The 15,350-nt window shown below is 43.8% G+C and overlaps 1 protein-coding gene across 7 annotated transcripts in view; it reads right to left on the bottom strand.

The window, feature by feature from the left end:
• LOC118369680 (bifunctional heparan sulfate N-deacetylase/N-sulfotransferase 2-like) overlaps positions 1-15,350 on the bottom strand; it is a 180,734-nt gene that overhangs the window by 34,527 nt on the left and 130,857 nt on the right. For 5 of the 7 annotated variants that reach the window (XM_035754272.2, XM_035754276.2, XM_035754275.2 and 2 more), the window contains one exon: positions 8,068-8,157. The exons of 1 other annotated variant lie outside the window; for it this stretch is intronic. The gene's annotated coding sequence lies outside the window, so the exon portion shown is untranslated. Of the gene's footprint in view, positions 1-8,067; positions 8,205-15,350 lie in introns of all 7 variants that reach the window. One more of the 7 variants, XM_035754274.2, reaches the window with a different exon arrangement.

The following is a 15,350-nucleotide window of genomic DNA, read 5'->3' as shown; positions in this document are numbered from 1 at the left end:
ACATGCACACACAAACAGAAGCTGATTTGCTATGGGGCCTTAATCTGTAAGAGAGTGTTTTTGTTCATGGGGTGTATGTAGCTAAGGATGAGTGATGGTGAGAAGCTGTGTGGCTCTAGCTGAAGGCCAGTGAGCAGAGCAGCCACAGAGAGACACCAGGCAGTATGTAGGTGTGCATAGAGGAACAGGCTCATTCAGAGGGCCGAGCAGACAGGGCGCAGGAAACATCCCTTAATTAGCTCTCAGAGTTGGGGGGCTGCGAGGGTTCAAGGCCTTCCTCTTGGCACACGCACAGCGCTCACACACATCTCGCTCGCCCACAGCGCTCAAACACAAAACACTTACAGCGCTCACACATAGCAATGCACACACATAGTGACACACACAGCAATGCACACACATAGTGACACACACACACACACACACAGTAGTGCTGAGAGGAGGACCACACAGGAGAGCTGCTTTTGTGCTTCTCCGCTCAGATGGCCGCTTCAAACAGCACCACAGAGTCAACTGGGAGAGACATAGAACTAGAGAATGCAAAATGAAAACAGAGACAGAGAGACAGACAGAGAGAGAGAGAAAGAGAGAGAGAGAAACACACAGAATATAAATAGCCTACACAGGTCACCATATCCCTAGTCTGCATTGCGACACCTCTTAGCGGTCACCAACCTTTTCTGAGTTAAAATCAAAGCCAAGATCTACCACTCTGAATTATTTTTCAACATGACTTAAACAATGTGCACTCCTTCAACATTACTCTAATAAAAACAGCTGTGTAGGAATGAAGTTTGTGCAGTAGTCCTAATAGATCACAGCATGGCAACGCTTAGCCTGCTAATAATGTCCATCACAGACCATATTATATTTCACATTTCAAATAATAACAATTCATCTGCATGTGCATTAGTTGAGAGGCACAGCTGAGCATAAATTGAAATAATTCACTTTTTTATTTGACTGGACTGATGGTACCTGCATCTAATAGTCAGTCTCAGCAGAGGGAGGGAGAGAGAAATTAGAGGGTCCGCCTCTCACAGTCCCTGCTCTTTCCCTCCCTCTGCTGAGACTGTCCAGAGGGGGGGAAACTGCTGAGACTGACCAGAGGGGGGGAAACTGCTGAGACTGACCAGAGGGGGGGAAACTGCTGAGACTGACCAGAGGGGGGGAAACTGCTGAGACTGACCAGAGGGGGGGAAACTGTCTTCCACCTGATGGCCACACGAGTTGCACCGCATTATTTCTGCCTCACGCACAAATTCGCGTTTTTGTTCCTGTGACCAAAGAATGTGAACTATTCCTCGATATAAAAGAGACACTAATAATAATTTTAAAAACACTGGCCTATCGATACAATTGGTTACTGGCAACTCATTCATTTCAGCTGCGGTGCTGGTTGTAGCACAAGTGGAAGTAGGGAGAAGCAAGCGTGATGGATTGGAAAAGTCTTGAATAAAAACAGTGTTGACAGTGCTTTAAGAAATTTCAACATGAACCCTCCTAAAAACGGAAGCGAGTTACTGTATTCTTTGACAGTCTCTCGCTGGTCATGGTTTTAAAGTTAGGAAATTTCACATAGCTTAGTATCAAACTATTATTTATTCAAATGACAAGCGCAGCAATGTGCACCTGGCAGTAGGCTACGTGCTAATGTTCGTTCCATAATGCAATTAGCAGGAAAACAGTTGTGAAAAGATCCCTGCACATGAGGGCAGTTTTATGTAACAGATGAAAATATCAGTTCTAAATATAGGAAGAGGGGAGATCTAATATGCAACAACTAACATGGGTTGATAATATGACTAGGATTGTGCCTTTGGCTACTGGACAATGAAAGAAAGTTGATATAAAATAATTGACTCCACAGATATGGTCTGATTTTGGCTCGGCTACTTTGAAGCAAGGTAAGACATGTAAAACATTCAAGTTTCAAATAATGAAGTATATGTTTTCAAAATGCAAACAGCTCATTGCAAAGTGGTGTGTGATGCGCTGATGAAGCCTGCCTTCCGTTGCCTATGCATGTGCTGTATGAGATGCTGTAAGCTACTCGTGTGATGAATAAGATGGACTTACAAAACTAATATATTGTACACGTGCCAATTTAATTCCACAAATATTGCAAATTAACCTATAGGCCGATAAGTGTGACCAGTCAAATGTATTTACATAGACTGGTATTTCCACCAATGAAGCCTAAAAAGCATTTATTTAGCAATGGAATTTTATAATTTTTTCACTTGGACGATTAATTTGATTTATCGGCATTTCCACATTTGATTTTTTTCATCTGCCAAAAGCTGACTATACTAATGGAAATAGTAAAACACAAGCCTGACCGCTCGGACTGACTAGTGAGCCGTCAATCACATCAGGACCCTCCATTACTGTGAGAAAACTCGCCCTGAGGGCTTTCTCTGGCTTCCTGTTTGGTCGAGGTCAGGGGTTAATTATAGTGTTACAGAAACAGAAATGTCACATCTCACATCTCGCCCTTGAGATGGGACCTTGAGGGTCACTGGCGTGTAATGACTGACACATTTGTCATCATGTTTCTTCTCGCTGACAGAAGTGCTGACCATCTCTGGCTTTCGTAATGAGGTGACGGCATTGCTCACTCAAAGGCTTTTCATCACATTACTGAATGAAAGCACAGACTGATGTACTTCACACAAGCACCATCAATACGGAGGTTTATTATAGGTGCATGGAAGGCCGACCGTAGTCCTTTCTTTATAAGAAAAACAGCATATTTATCAAGATTCATTTTGAATCAAGAGCAGAAGACTACCACTTCAGGTGACCTATTTCCACACAGCCATTACACTGCTAGGGCAGACAACACAAGCCACTCACTTAAGCATTACATCTCTTTGGGGAAGGCTGAGCAGAGCTGAGTTTTTAGTGCAGCTGCTCTTATGCGCCTTACCCTTTTCCACCAGTGCTGTTCACGCAGTTAAGCAATGAAATTACAATATTATAGAGGCAGTCGACGCTTGAGAGATCCATGGAGAATGGAAGAACATAGGTGAAAATAGGAAATATTAAGTGTTTATTTTTAAGGGCTGGTAAGAGTCTACTTAGCCCAGGTCGTTAGACTTGAGAAACAGAGCTAACAATAGGAAAACAACAGCCATTAACAATTCTATATAATCTTAAACTCCATTTCTTCACCTGAATATACTGGGTATTTTAGTCTCCCTTGGCTACAGACACAGCGAGCGCAGGCAGGCAGGCAGGCGGGCAGGCAGGCAGAGGCAACGCGATCAAGTGGGCAGGGGATTAATAAAGAGATCCAGCCGTTGCGTGTTCTCTGGCTCTGGGTAGATAAAAGCAATTTGGGAGTTGGAGCACATCAAAGACAAAGGGACTGTTGTTGTTTTTTTTTTACCATGACAGAGGGCTATTTATCTTCCCCACAGTGGCCAGCATGCTAATCTCAGGCTGCTGCCAACCTTGCTACAAAACATCTGGACTCTCCACACACAGGTACACACACAGATACTCTTGACACACAGAACCACACTGACACACAGAAACACACTGACACACAGAACCCCACAGGCACACAGAACCACATTGACACACAGAACCACACAGGCACACAGAACCACACAGGCACACACAAAGCTCTTCCCAGTATAGAAGGAGAGGGAAGCAAGAGGACAGCAGTCAGTCAGCATAAAGTCGAGAAATATACATCAAATCAAATGAGTAGTACCTCTTTGAATGCTACAACTGCTACAATCTCCATAATTCTATAAGCTCTTAATGTATTTTCCCTCTCAACAGCAGGGCACTTTGACATCCACATCGCTGCACTAAAATAACCAAGACAAAAAAACATGGGAAAAGTGACAAACTGCACCACGTGTGTGTATTCCATTATATTCATCCTTGAGCGCAGAGGGCATTCTAATGTATATCTGCTATGCCGTGAAACATGAGCTTTGACACACAGAGAGAAACACTGCAAATAGATTTACCAGAACATTAATAGTACAAACACAGTCCACTGTGCAGATGAAAAGAACATTTGTTAGGGCAAGTAAATTCAATGTTTCCCATAAATGAGTCCTCTGAAATGTCATCAAAGTGTAATTCAACAATAACAGACCTACAAAAGGATATGGATATTAGCAGCTAGCTACTACACTGTATCCATGAATACTAACAGCTACATTTAGTACAGATACGCTGTGTAAGAAAAAAAGATGCACATTTCTGCCTTTTGTTAGAATGCCTCGCGGAACATTGACCCCTTCATAGACATTGACCCAGATACATAGCGACCTTAACACCGGCGAAAACAGATAGAAAACAATCTCCTGTACAAAAGTCAAACACACTCGGCCTCTTTACACCACACTACTGTGACGTCCAGGACTCAAATCTCTCTAACAATAAAGCAGGCATTTTGACTGCTCCTGAATTAAACAATTGTAATTACTCTGCCATTTAAGTCATGCCCCCCTCAGTCCTTGACTTTTGCTAAATAGGTCTATATTACACACTGCCGTTGTTAGAATCTTAGCATCACAAACCAAACTGGAGTTACAAGCAGTTTAAAAGAGGGCATGTCATTTTCTTGGGGGGTCCCCAGTTGCCCCCACCCCACCTCTCCCAACAGTGCAGTGCCCAGCTGATAATCACCCTGATAGTTGCCCTGAAACTGAACCTAAACTATACAGAAACTACATTTCACACATAACAGATTAAATGAATGATAGTATAGTATAATGAGGGAGAAAAGGGGGAGTTGATGAGCGAGGGGGAAGCGAACGATGCATAATAATGTAATCACCAACTGTGAAAGAAGAACAGGGCAGACCATTCTACTGTATTGATCCATTCTAAAATCTCAAAATGGTATGTATCCTATATCAGTCCAGTGAATCCCAGCAGTCTTATCAGTCTCCTCTGGCCTACCTGAAGTGGGCTACACAGTGGGAGTGTGGGTAATTGTACATGCTGAAGTGGGCTACACAGTGGGAGTGTGGGTAATTGTACATGCTGAAGTGGGCTACACAGTGGGAGTGTGGGTAATTGTACATGCTGAAGTGGGCTACACAGTGGGAGTGTGGGTAATTGTACATGCTGAAGTGGGCTACACAGTGGGAGTGTGGGTAATTGTACATGCTGAAGTGGGCTACACAGTGGGAGTGTGGGTAATTGTACATGAAATGGGCTACACAGTGGGAGTGGGCTGTACATGCTGAAGTGGGCTACACAGTGGGAGTGTGGGTAATTGTACATGCTGAAATGGGCTACACAGTGGGAGTGTGGGTAATTGTACATGCTGAAGTGGGCTACACAGTGGGAGTGTGGGTAATTGTACATGCTGAAGTGGGCTACACAGTGGGAGTGTGGGTAATTGTACATGCTGAAGTGGGCTACACAGTGGGAGTGTGGGTAATTGTACATGCTGAAGTGGGCTACACAGTGGGAGTGTGGGTAATTGTACATGCTGAAGTGGGCTACACAGTGGGAGTGTGGGTAATTGTACATGCTGAAGTGGGCTACACAGTGGGAGTGTGGGTAATTGTACATGCTGAAGTGGGCTACACAGTGGGAGTGTGGGTAATTGTACATGCTGAAGTGGGCTACACAGTGGGAGTGTGGGTAATTGTACATGCTGAAGTGGGCTACACAGTGGGAGTGTGGGTAATTGTACATGCTGAAGTGGGCTACACAGTGGGAGTGTGGGTAATTGTACATGCTGAACGCCTTTCCATATCTGGGAAAACATCGGGTGGCAATTGAGCAAGTGTCCGAGAATGTGGTAACCAGGGCTTGTGGAACTTACGTTGGCATGGGGAGAAATGTCACCATGGACAATTTCTTCACTTCACTGTCATTGGCGAACAAGTTGCTTACCAAGAAGACAAGCCTTGTCGGCACCATGAACAAATTGAGAAGGGAGCACCATCCCTCTGTGCAAAATAAGGCACCTGCACAGCCGCTGTACGGTGGTGAAGAATGACAAGGCAAAACTCACAAGGCAAGAAAGAACATTTCTGTCACCAGTACAATGAGCACACCGACAGGGACAGAGAGAAAACCGGAGACTATTATGCACTACAACCAAACGAAGGTATGTCAAAGTGAGTCAAGCAAGTGAAAGTGACAAAGATGTGTGTCGACAAGGGATAACAGCTAAATGAAATCCAACTGATCCCAGGACGCACACAATGTAAGCATGAGCTGACAATAATTGACTATTTTTGACTGCTCTCATAAGGACGCATTCATTATTATGCCATTTTGGCTTTTGTGCTGATTTTCACTATTTATCAAGCACACTTGGCACTTATTGTGTTTAGGCTACTGATGTGTTCCCCATTTGACCGTGCGTCTTGGTGGTTGGGGTGTTTTCTATTTTATTTTTTACTTAAGCTGTGACCGTGTTCCAACACATATGCTTTCTGTTTCATAGTTGCAACAAAGGCAACGTATTACACTGAACAAAGATATAAACTCAACATGTAAAGTGTTGGTCCCATGTTTCAAATAAAAGATCCGAGAAATGTTTCATATGCACAAAAAGCGTTTCTCTCAAATGCTGTGCAGAAATTCGTTTACATCCCTGTTAGTGAGGATTTCTCCTTTCCCAAGATAATCCATAAACCTGACAGGTGTGGCATATCAAGAAGCTGATTAAACAGCATAATCATTACACAGGTGCATCTTGTGCTGGGGACAATAAAAGGACACTAAAAGATGCAGTTTTGTAACACAACACCTCAGATGTCTCAAGTCCTGATGGAGTATGCAATTGGTATGCTGATACCAGAGCTGTTGCCAGATAATTAAATGTTAATTTCTCTACCATAAGCCACCTCCAATGTCGTTTTAGAGAATTTGACAGTAAGTCCCAACCGGCCTCACAATGACAAGCGGTTCGCTGATGTCAACGTTCAGAGTGTCCCCATGGTGGCGGTGGGGTTATGGTATGGGCAGGCATAAGCTACAAACAACGAAACACAATTGCATTTTATCAATGGCAATTTGAATGCACAGAGATACCGTGATGAGATCCTGAGGCCCATTGTCATGGTATTCATCCGCCGCCATCACCTCATGTTTCAAGAATCTGTACACTATTTTTGGAAGCTCAAAATGTACCAGTTCTTCCATGGCCTGCATACTCACCAGACATGTCACCCATTGAGCACGTTTGATTTTTTAAATTTAACTAGGCAAGTCAGTTAAGAATAAATTCTAATTTTCAATGACGGCCTAGGAACAGTGGGTTAACTGCCTGTTCAGGGGCAGAGCGACAGATTTGTACCTTGTCAGCTCGGGGATTTGAACTTACAACCTTCCGGTTACTAGTCCAACGCTCTAACCACTAGAAGGATTATCTCGATCGATGTGAACGACAGCGTGTTCCAGCCATTGCAGGGAAGTGGGACAACATTTCCCAGGCCTAATCAACTCTATGCGAAGGAGGTATGTTGCGCTGCATGTGGGAAAATGGTGGTCACACCAGATACTGACTGGTTTTCTGATCCATGCCCCTACCATTTTTTAAGGAATGTGTGACCAACAGACGCATATCTGTATTCCCAGTCATGTGAAATCCATAGATTAGGGCCGAATAAAATGATTTCCATTGACTGATTTCCTTATATGAACTGGAACTCAGTAAAATCTTTTACATTTTTACATGTTGCGTTTATATTTTAGTTCATTATAATTACACTATTAGAAAGTTGCTGTCAGAATGACACCTCACTAGCTTGAAGGGGGGTCTCGAGGCCCTGCGGTTCTAATGATGAGAGGTCTACCACACTACACCTCTGGAGGATTTTAAAATATCCACACATTTGTGAACCATTGCATTAATCAAGTGTGCAACACTATGTGCAATATGGTTTAGATGAGAAGCTCCAGTATAGTTTGAATTGCCATTTTGTGTGTCTATATAGTATGGTATTTACGGTATGTTTAATAAATGCACTCACACATGAAGCAGGAATGTGACTTTGGCCACACCATATCCAAGGTTAGTGTACACAGAAAAGTTGCAAATCTGATGTAAATCCACCTAGAGTCTCTGACCTCTTGTTGCTGTGGAGACTTCCTCTGGTGCTGTCCTTGTGTCTGTCCCTCAGGCGTGTTGCGTCTGTCTGTCCGTCAGTCTCAGAAGGCCTGTAGAAGGGACAAATTGAGGGTCACGGCCAGGCAGATGGACAGCCCTGTAGGTAAGGCAGCACTATTAGCTTTAGGTAAGGCAGTAACTATTAGCTTTAGCTAGGCATGTATCTGGTCAATGGAAGGCTGCCTCCGCCTCTCAACAGCAACAGCCTTCAATGCAAACAAACACATGAAAACTCCCACATGGAAATTTATGAAAGGAGGAGGTAGGCAAAGCATTGGGTTAGCATTTGTTTACCTCCACCACCCCTCCTAAACTAGGAATATCATGATAGACCAAATCAAAGGACTTTGTGTACCAGAACAGTGTTTCTTCTTCAGCTAGCACTGCTCTTACACAACAGACTCAACTATTCAAATAATCACCCACGTGGTCATGTGAAACCCAGCGTGCATTCTGTCTAGGGGGGTTCATCACAGCTCTACAATGACACTCTCCCTTTTGTGTATGTGTATATGAGCAACACAGTACAGAGGGTGGCTCCTTTGTTCTCCACCACCCAGAATCCCATTTTAAATGTTTCATAGTGCTCAGAGAGACCGCAGCCATCTCCTCTGTGGGAGGGGGGACCGGGGGGAACAGCGCAAGAGGACCGAAACAACACATTTAATCACATTTAATCTAAAACCAGTGACATAAAAACACATGTACACAAGTGGGAACCAAAACAAATCTCACACAACACCTTAGTTAACCAGAATTCATAGACAAGTCACATACTGAGTATATGTTGTGTATCAGAGTCCCCTAGTAGGACCTCTGCTCCCAGATCCAGTGGCTATCCTAATATTGATAGTGCAGCTCAAACAAACCCTGGCTATCAGAGTAGGCTGCTCACCAGAATCAACACAGAAGACCGTGGCTAGAGCTATGGCCCATTCTCTAACATAGAGCATCAGACTAACCTGTGGTGTTAGAGAGCCCGTAGGAGGCACTCTTTCCTCTGGTCAAAATATAATTAATATATCCCAATGTCCCAGGGCAGTGATTGGGGACATTGTGTGTCAATGTGTTTTCAACAGGACAATGACCCAACACACCTCCAGGCTGTGTAAAGGCTATGTGAGCAAGAAGGAGAGTGATGGCGTGCTGCATCAGATGACCTGGCCTCCACAATCACCTAACCTCAACCCAATTGAGATGGTTTGGGATGAGTTGGACTACAAAGTGAAGGAAAAGCAGCCAACAAGTGCTCAGCATATGTGGGAACTCCTTCAAGACTGTATTCCAAGAGAAGCTGGTTAAAAAGCTGGTCATCAAGGCAAAGGATGGCCACTTTGAATAATCTCAAATATAAAATATATTTTGATTTGTTTAACACTTTTTTGGTTACTACATGATTTCATTATATAAATAATATATTAGTGATGCACCGATATGACATTTTTGAAGGCCAGCATCCCGGAGTTGCCTCTTCACTGTTGACATTGAGACTGGTGTTTTGCGGGTACTATTTAATGAAGCTGCTAGTTGAGGACTTGTGAGGCATCTGTTTCTCAAACTAGACACTAATGTACATGTCCTCTTGCTCAGTTGTGCACCGGGGCCTCCCACTCCTTTCTATTCTGGTTAGAGCCCGTTTGCGTTGTTCTGTGAGGGGAGTAGTACACAGCGTTGTACGAGATCTTCAATTTCTTGGTGATTTCTCATGTGGAATTGCCTTCATTTCCCAGAACAAGAATAGACTGACGAGTTTCAGAAGAAAAGCTTTGTTTCTGGCCATTTTGAGTCTGTAATCGAACCCACAAACGCTGATGCTCCAGATATTCAACTAGTCTAAAGAATGTCAGTTTTATTGCTTCTTTAATCAGAACAACAGTTTTCAGCTGTGCTAACAACTGCAAAGGAGTTTTCTAATGATCAATTAGCCTTTATAAATGATAAACTAGGATTAGCTAACATAACGTGCCATTGGAAGACAGGAGTGATGGTTGCTGATAATGGGCCTCTGAAATATCTACATAGACGTACATAAAACATATTTTAAAAAGCAGTTTCCAGCTACAATAGTCATTTACAACATTAACAACGTCTACACTATTTCTGATCAATTTGATGTTATTTTAATGGACAAAAAAATGACCCCAAACGTTTGAACGGTAGCGTATGTACAGTGCCTTGCGAAAGTATTCGGCCCCCTTGAACTATGCAACCTTTTGCCACATTTCAGGCTTCAAACATAAAGATATAAAACTGTATATTTTTGTGAAGAATCAACAACAAGTGGGACACAATCATGAAGTGGAACGACATTTATTGGATATTTCAAACTTTTTTAACAAATCAAAAACTGAAACATTGGGCGTGCAAAATTATTCAGCCCCTTTACTTTCAGTGCAGCAAACTCTCTCCAGAAGTTCAGTGAGGATCTCTGAATGATCCAATGTTGACCTAAATGACTAATGATGATAAATACAATCCACCTGTGTGTAATCAAGTCTCCGTATAAATGCACCTGCACTGTGATAGTCTCAGAGGTCCGTTAAAAGCGCAGAGAGCATCATGAAGAACAAGGAACACACCAGGCAGGTCCGAGATACTGTTGTGAAGAAGTTTAAAGCCGGATTTGGATACAAAAAGATTTCCCAAGCTTTAAACATCCCAAGGAGCACTGTGCAAGCGATAATATTGAAATGGAAGGAGTATCAGACCACTGCAAATCTACCAAGAACTGGCCGTCCTTCTAAACTTTCAGCTCATACAAGGAGAAGACTGATCAGAGATACAGCCAAGAGGCCCATGATCACTCTGGATGAACTGCAGAGATCTACAGCTGAGGTGGGAGACTCTGTCCATAGGACAACAATCAGTCGTATATTGCACAAATCTGGCCTTTATGGAAGAGTGGCAAGAAGAAAGCAATTTCTTAAAGATATCCATTAAAAGTGTTGTTTAAAGTTTGCCACAAGCCACCTGGGAGACACACCAAACATGTGGAAGAAGGTGCTTTGGTCAGATGAAACCAAAATTGAACTTTTTGGCAACAATGCAAAACGTTATGTTTGGCGTAAAAGCAACACCCTGAACACACCATCCCCACTGTCAAACATGGTGGGGGCGGCATCATGGTTTGGGCCTGCTTTTCTTCAGCAGGAACAGGGAAGATGGTTAAAATTGATGGGAAGATGGATGGAGCCAAATACAGGACCATTCTGGAAGAAAACCTGATGGAGTCTGCAAAAGACCTGAGACTGGGACGGAGATTTGTCTTCCAACAAGACAATGATCCAAAACATAAAGCAAAATCTACAATGGAATGGTTAAAAAAGAAACATATCCAGGTGTTAGAATGGCCAAGTCAAAGTCCAGACCTGAATCCAATCGAGAATATGTGGAAAGAACTGAAAACTGCTGTTCAAATGCTCTCCATCCAACCTCACTGAGCTCGAGCTGTTTTGCAAGGAGGAATGGGAAAAAATTTCAGTCTCTCGATGTGCAAAACTGATAGACATACCCCAAGCGACTTACAGCTGTAATCGCAGCAAAAGGTGGCACTACAAAGTATTAACTTAAGGGGGCTGAATAATTTTGCACGCCCAATTTTTCAGTTTTTGATTTGTTAAAAAAGTTTGAAATATCCAATAAATGTCATTCCACTTCATGATTGTGTCCCACTTGTTGTTGATTCTTCACAAAAAAATACAGTTTTATATCTTTATGTTTGAAGCCTGAAATGTGGCAAAAGGTCGCAAAGTTCAAGGGGGCCGAATACTTTCGCAAGGCATTGTGTATATATATATATATATATACACACACACACTGCAAGGCATTGTGTATATATATATATATATATACACACACACACTGCTCCAAAAAATAAAGGGAACACTTAAACAACACAATGTAACTCCAAGTCAATCACACTTCTGTGAAATCAAACTGTCCACTTAGGAAGCAACACCGATTGACAATAAATTTCACATGCTGTAGTGCAAATGGAATAGACAACAGGTGGAAATTATAGGCAATTAGCAAGACAACCCCAATAAAGGAGTGGTTCTGCAGGTGGTGACCAGACCACTTCTCAGTTCCTATGCTTCCTGGCTGATGTTTTGGTCACTTTTGAATGCTGCCGGTGCTTTGACTCTAGTGGTAGCATGAGACGTAGTCTACAACCCACACAAGTGGCTCAGGTAGTACAGCTCATCCAGGATGGCACATCAATGCGAGCTGTGGCAAGAAGGTTTGCTGTGTCTGTCAGCGTAGTGTCCAGCGCATGGAGGCGCTACCAGGAGACAGGCCAGTACATCAGGAGATGCGGAGGAGGCCGTAGGAGGGCAACAACCCAGCAGCAGGACCGCTACCTCCGCCTTTGTGCAAGGAGGAGCAGGAGGAGCACTGTCAGAGCCCTGCAAAATTACCTCCAGCAGGCCACAAATGCGCATGTGTCTGCTCAAACGGTCAGAAACAGACTCCATGAGGGTGGTATGAGGGCCTGACGTCCACAGGTGGGGGTTGTGCTTACAAGCTCAACACCGTGCAGGACGTTTGGCATTTGCCAGAGCACACCAAGATTAGCAAATTTGCCACTGGCGCCCTGTGCTCTTCACAGATGAAAGCAGGTTCACACTGAGCACGTGACAGACGTGACAGAGTCTGGAGACGCCGTGGAGAACGTTCTGCTGCCTGCAACATCCTCCAGCATGACCGGTTTGGCGGTGGGTCAGTCATGGTGTGAGGTGGCATTTCTTTGGGGGGCCGCACAGCCCTCCATGTGCTCGCCAGAGGTAGCCTGGCTGCCATTAGGTACCGAGATGAGATCCTCAGACCCCTTGTGAGACCATATGCTGGTGCGGTTGGTCCTGGGTTCCTCCTAATGCAAGACAATGCTAGACCTCATGTGGCTGGAGTGTGTCAGCAGTTCCTGCAAGAAGAATACATTGATGCTATGGACTGGCCCGCCCGTTCCCCAGACCTGAATCCAATTGAGCACATCTGGGACATCATGTCTCGCTCCATCCACCAATGCCACGTTGCACCACAGACTGTCCAGGAGTTGGCGGATGCTTTTAGTCCAGGTCTGGGAGGAGATCCCTCAGGAGACCATCCGCCACCTCATCAGGAGCATGCCCAGGCGTTGTAGGCAGGTCATACAGGCACGTGGAGGCCACACCCACTACTGAGCCTCATTTGGACTTGTTTTAAGGACATTACATCAAAGTTGGATCAGCCTGTAGTGTGGTTTTCCACTTTAATTTTGAGTGTGACTACAAATCCAGACCTCCATGGGTTGATTACATTGATTTACATTGATCATTTTTGTGTGATTTTGTTGTCAGCAAATTCAATATGTAAAAAAAGTGTTTCATAAGAATATTTCATTCATTCAGATCTAGGATGTGTTATTTTAGTGTTCCCTTTATTTTTTTGAGCAGTATATATATAAAAATTAAACTATCACCTAAAAGAACAACTGAAGGACACCAGACTTGTGCACATACTCCTCCAGGCCTAGGACCCTCACACTACCTGGATTTAGAGCCTGCCCCTCCACTTCCTACCTCACTCTTCCTTCCTCATGACACACACTCTTCTTCCCTTCACATCACTCAATATCCCCTCCCTTTGTTTCTCCCTCGACCCCTCTCCCCTTCCCTCTCCTCCATTCCCCAGGGCGAGGTGGGGGGAGTCTATTATCAATCTATTCAGCCATAAGGCCACTAACTGATTGGCTAATGGGAGGTCCCTCACCCCCTATATCAGTGTGCTACTGCTTCACAGTCTGATCTCAGCAGCCTTCAGAGGACCATTCTGGGCCCTTAATAGCACTGGATCAATCACCTGTCACAGCTAGTCATGCACATATTCCGTATGCTCTACAGCATAGCATAGTAAATATACTGTAACTGCAATGGTCATCACACAGATACATATACTTTTGCATGCACACACACACACATAAAAAGACAGACAGACACACTTAACATAATGTACACAATTGCAAACACAGACACACACACACACAGCCAGCCAGCCAGCCAGCCAGCCAGCCAGCCAGCCAGCCAGCCAGCCATGCAGACAGACAGCAGGGTGCCTCACAAAGCCAAACTAAGAGCATTGGTTAGTGTGTTTCCATTGACTTGCCAGGAGCGTGCCCACCCACCCACGCATGTATATCGATGGGTCAATGGAAGAAATATAATTTTAAGCTGTATGTGTGTCACTGGTGAAGGAAGTGGGACTGAAGGAAGGTGAGGGACAGGGAGAAACGCACACAGAAACATATTAATTGTCCCCTACATGCACACACACAAGGCTCGAAATGAAGGTTGTCCTTTAAAAAAGGTGTCTGGGACAGTTCAAAACATACGTTGGCACAGCTGCGGGACGATAGGCCAGAAAAATATCAAACGCATAGAACAGTGGTTCCATACCAAAATGTTTAAACACAAAGACGAGGCTGATGAAACAGATCACAACATTTAGCTTAGAACTTAATGCACATTATAAGCGCAGCAATGTGTTCACTCGTCTCGGCCATATGCGTGATGATATTACCCGAGAACACCATTCCCAGAAGGCACACTTGATACGAGCGGTTTCTATAATGCGACAACGACAGATATGCAGCCTAATGGTAGAAACTTAGAAAGAAGGAACATCTGACGATGCAACAACATGATTGTGTTTTACTGCCCTTGGACAGTAGAAGAAGAAATGCTGGTTTCAACGGCAAACCAAGAAATCGCAGCTTTTTTCCCTATGTTCGGATTTTGGCTAAAGGTTATTAAAAGCAGGGTAAAATAGGCTATGCAAAACGTCCAGGTTTCAAACAATGATATGGTTGGCTAGGCATTCTATATGTCATTATTTAGGTTATGGAAAAGTATAATATTACAATATATCACAATATATTCCAATGTTGGGTAAATAAGCCTATTAGCATACACATTTGACTCTCTCCTAGCTTGTCTGCGGGGCCGGAGCGGATGTTTCGTGCCCGGTAGTTGCTGTGGCATTTGCATTGTTTGTAGACTATGGCTAGCTACTATAGTATTCTAGTGAATATGGTTGTATTTCCCTGACCTGAAACAAATGTACACACTAAAATGTGCCAAGTACTTCAGCCTCGCGCTGCAGCACTGCCTGGCGTGCGCACGTGAAGAGCGGAGTGACATATTAATTTTTAGAAGCACTGCGCTCAGGCATAAACGTTACTTTCTTTTACTTCAAATGGAAGTCTACT

This window comes from Oncorhynchus keta, chromosome 36 (genome assembly GCF_023373465.1).
Source record: "Oncorhynchus keta strain PuntledgeMale-10-30-2019 chromosome 36, Oket_V2, whole genome shotgun sequence".
Classification (NCBI taxonomy): Eukaryota; Metazoa; Chordata; class Actinopteri; order Salmoniformes; family Salmonidae; genus Oncorhynchus; species Oncorhynchus keta.
Note: the sequence above shows the minus strand (reverse complement) of the source record. Positions and strands in the feature narration are given on the sequence as shown.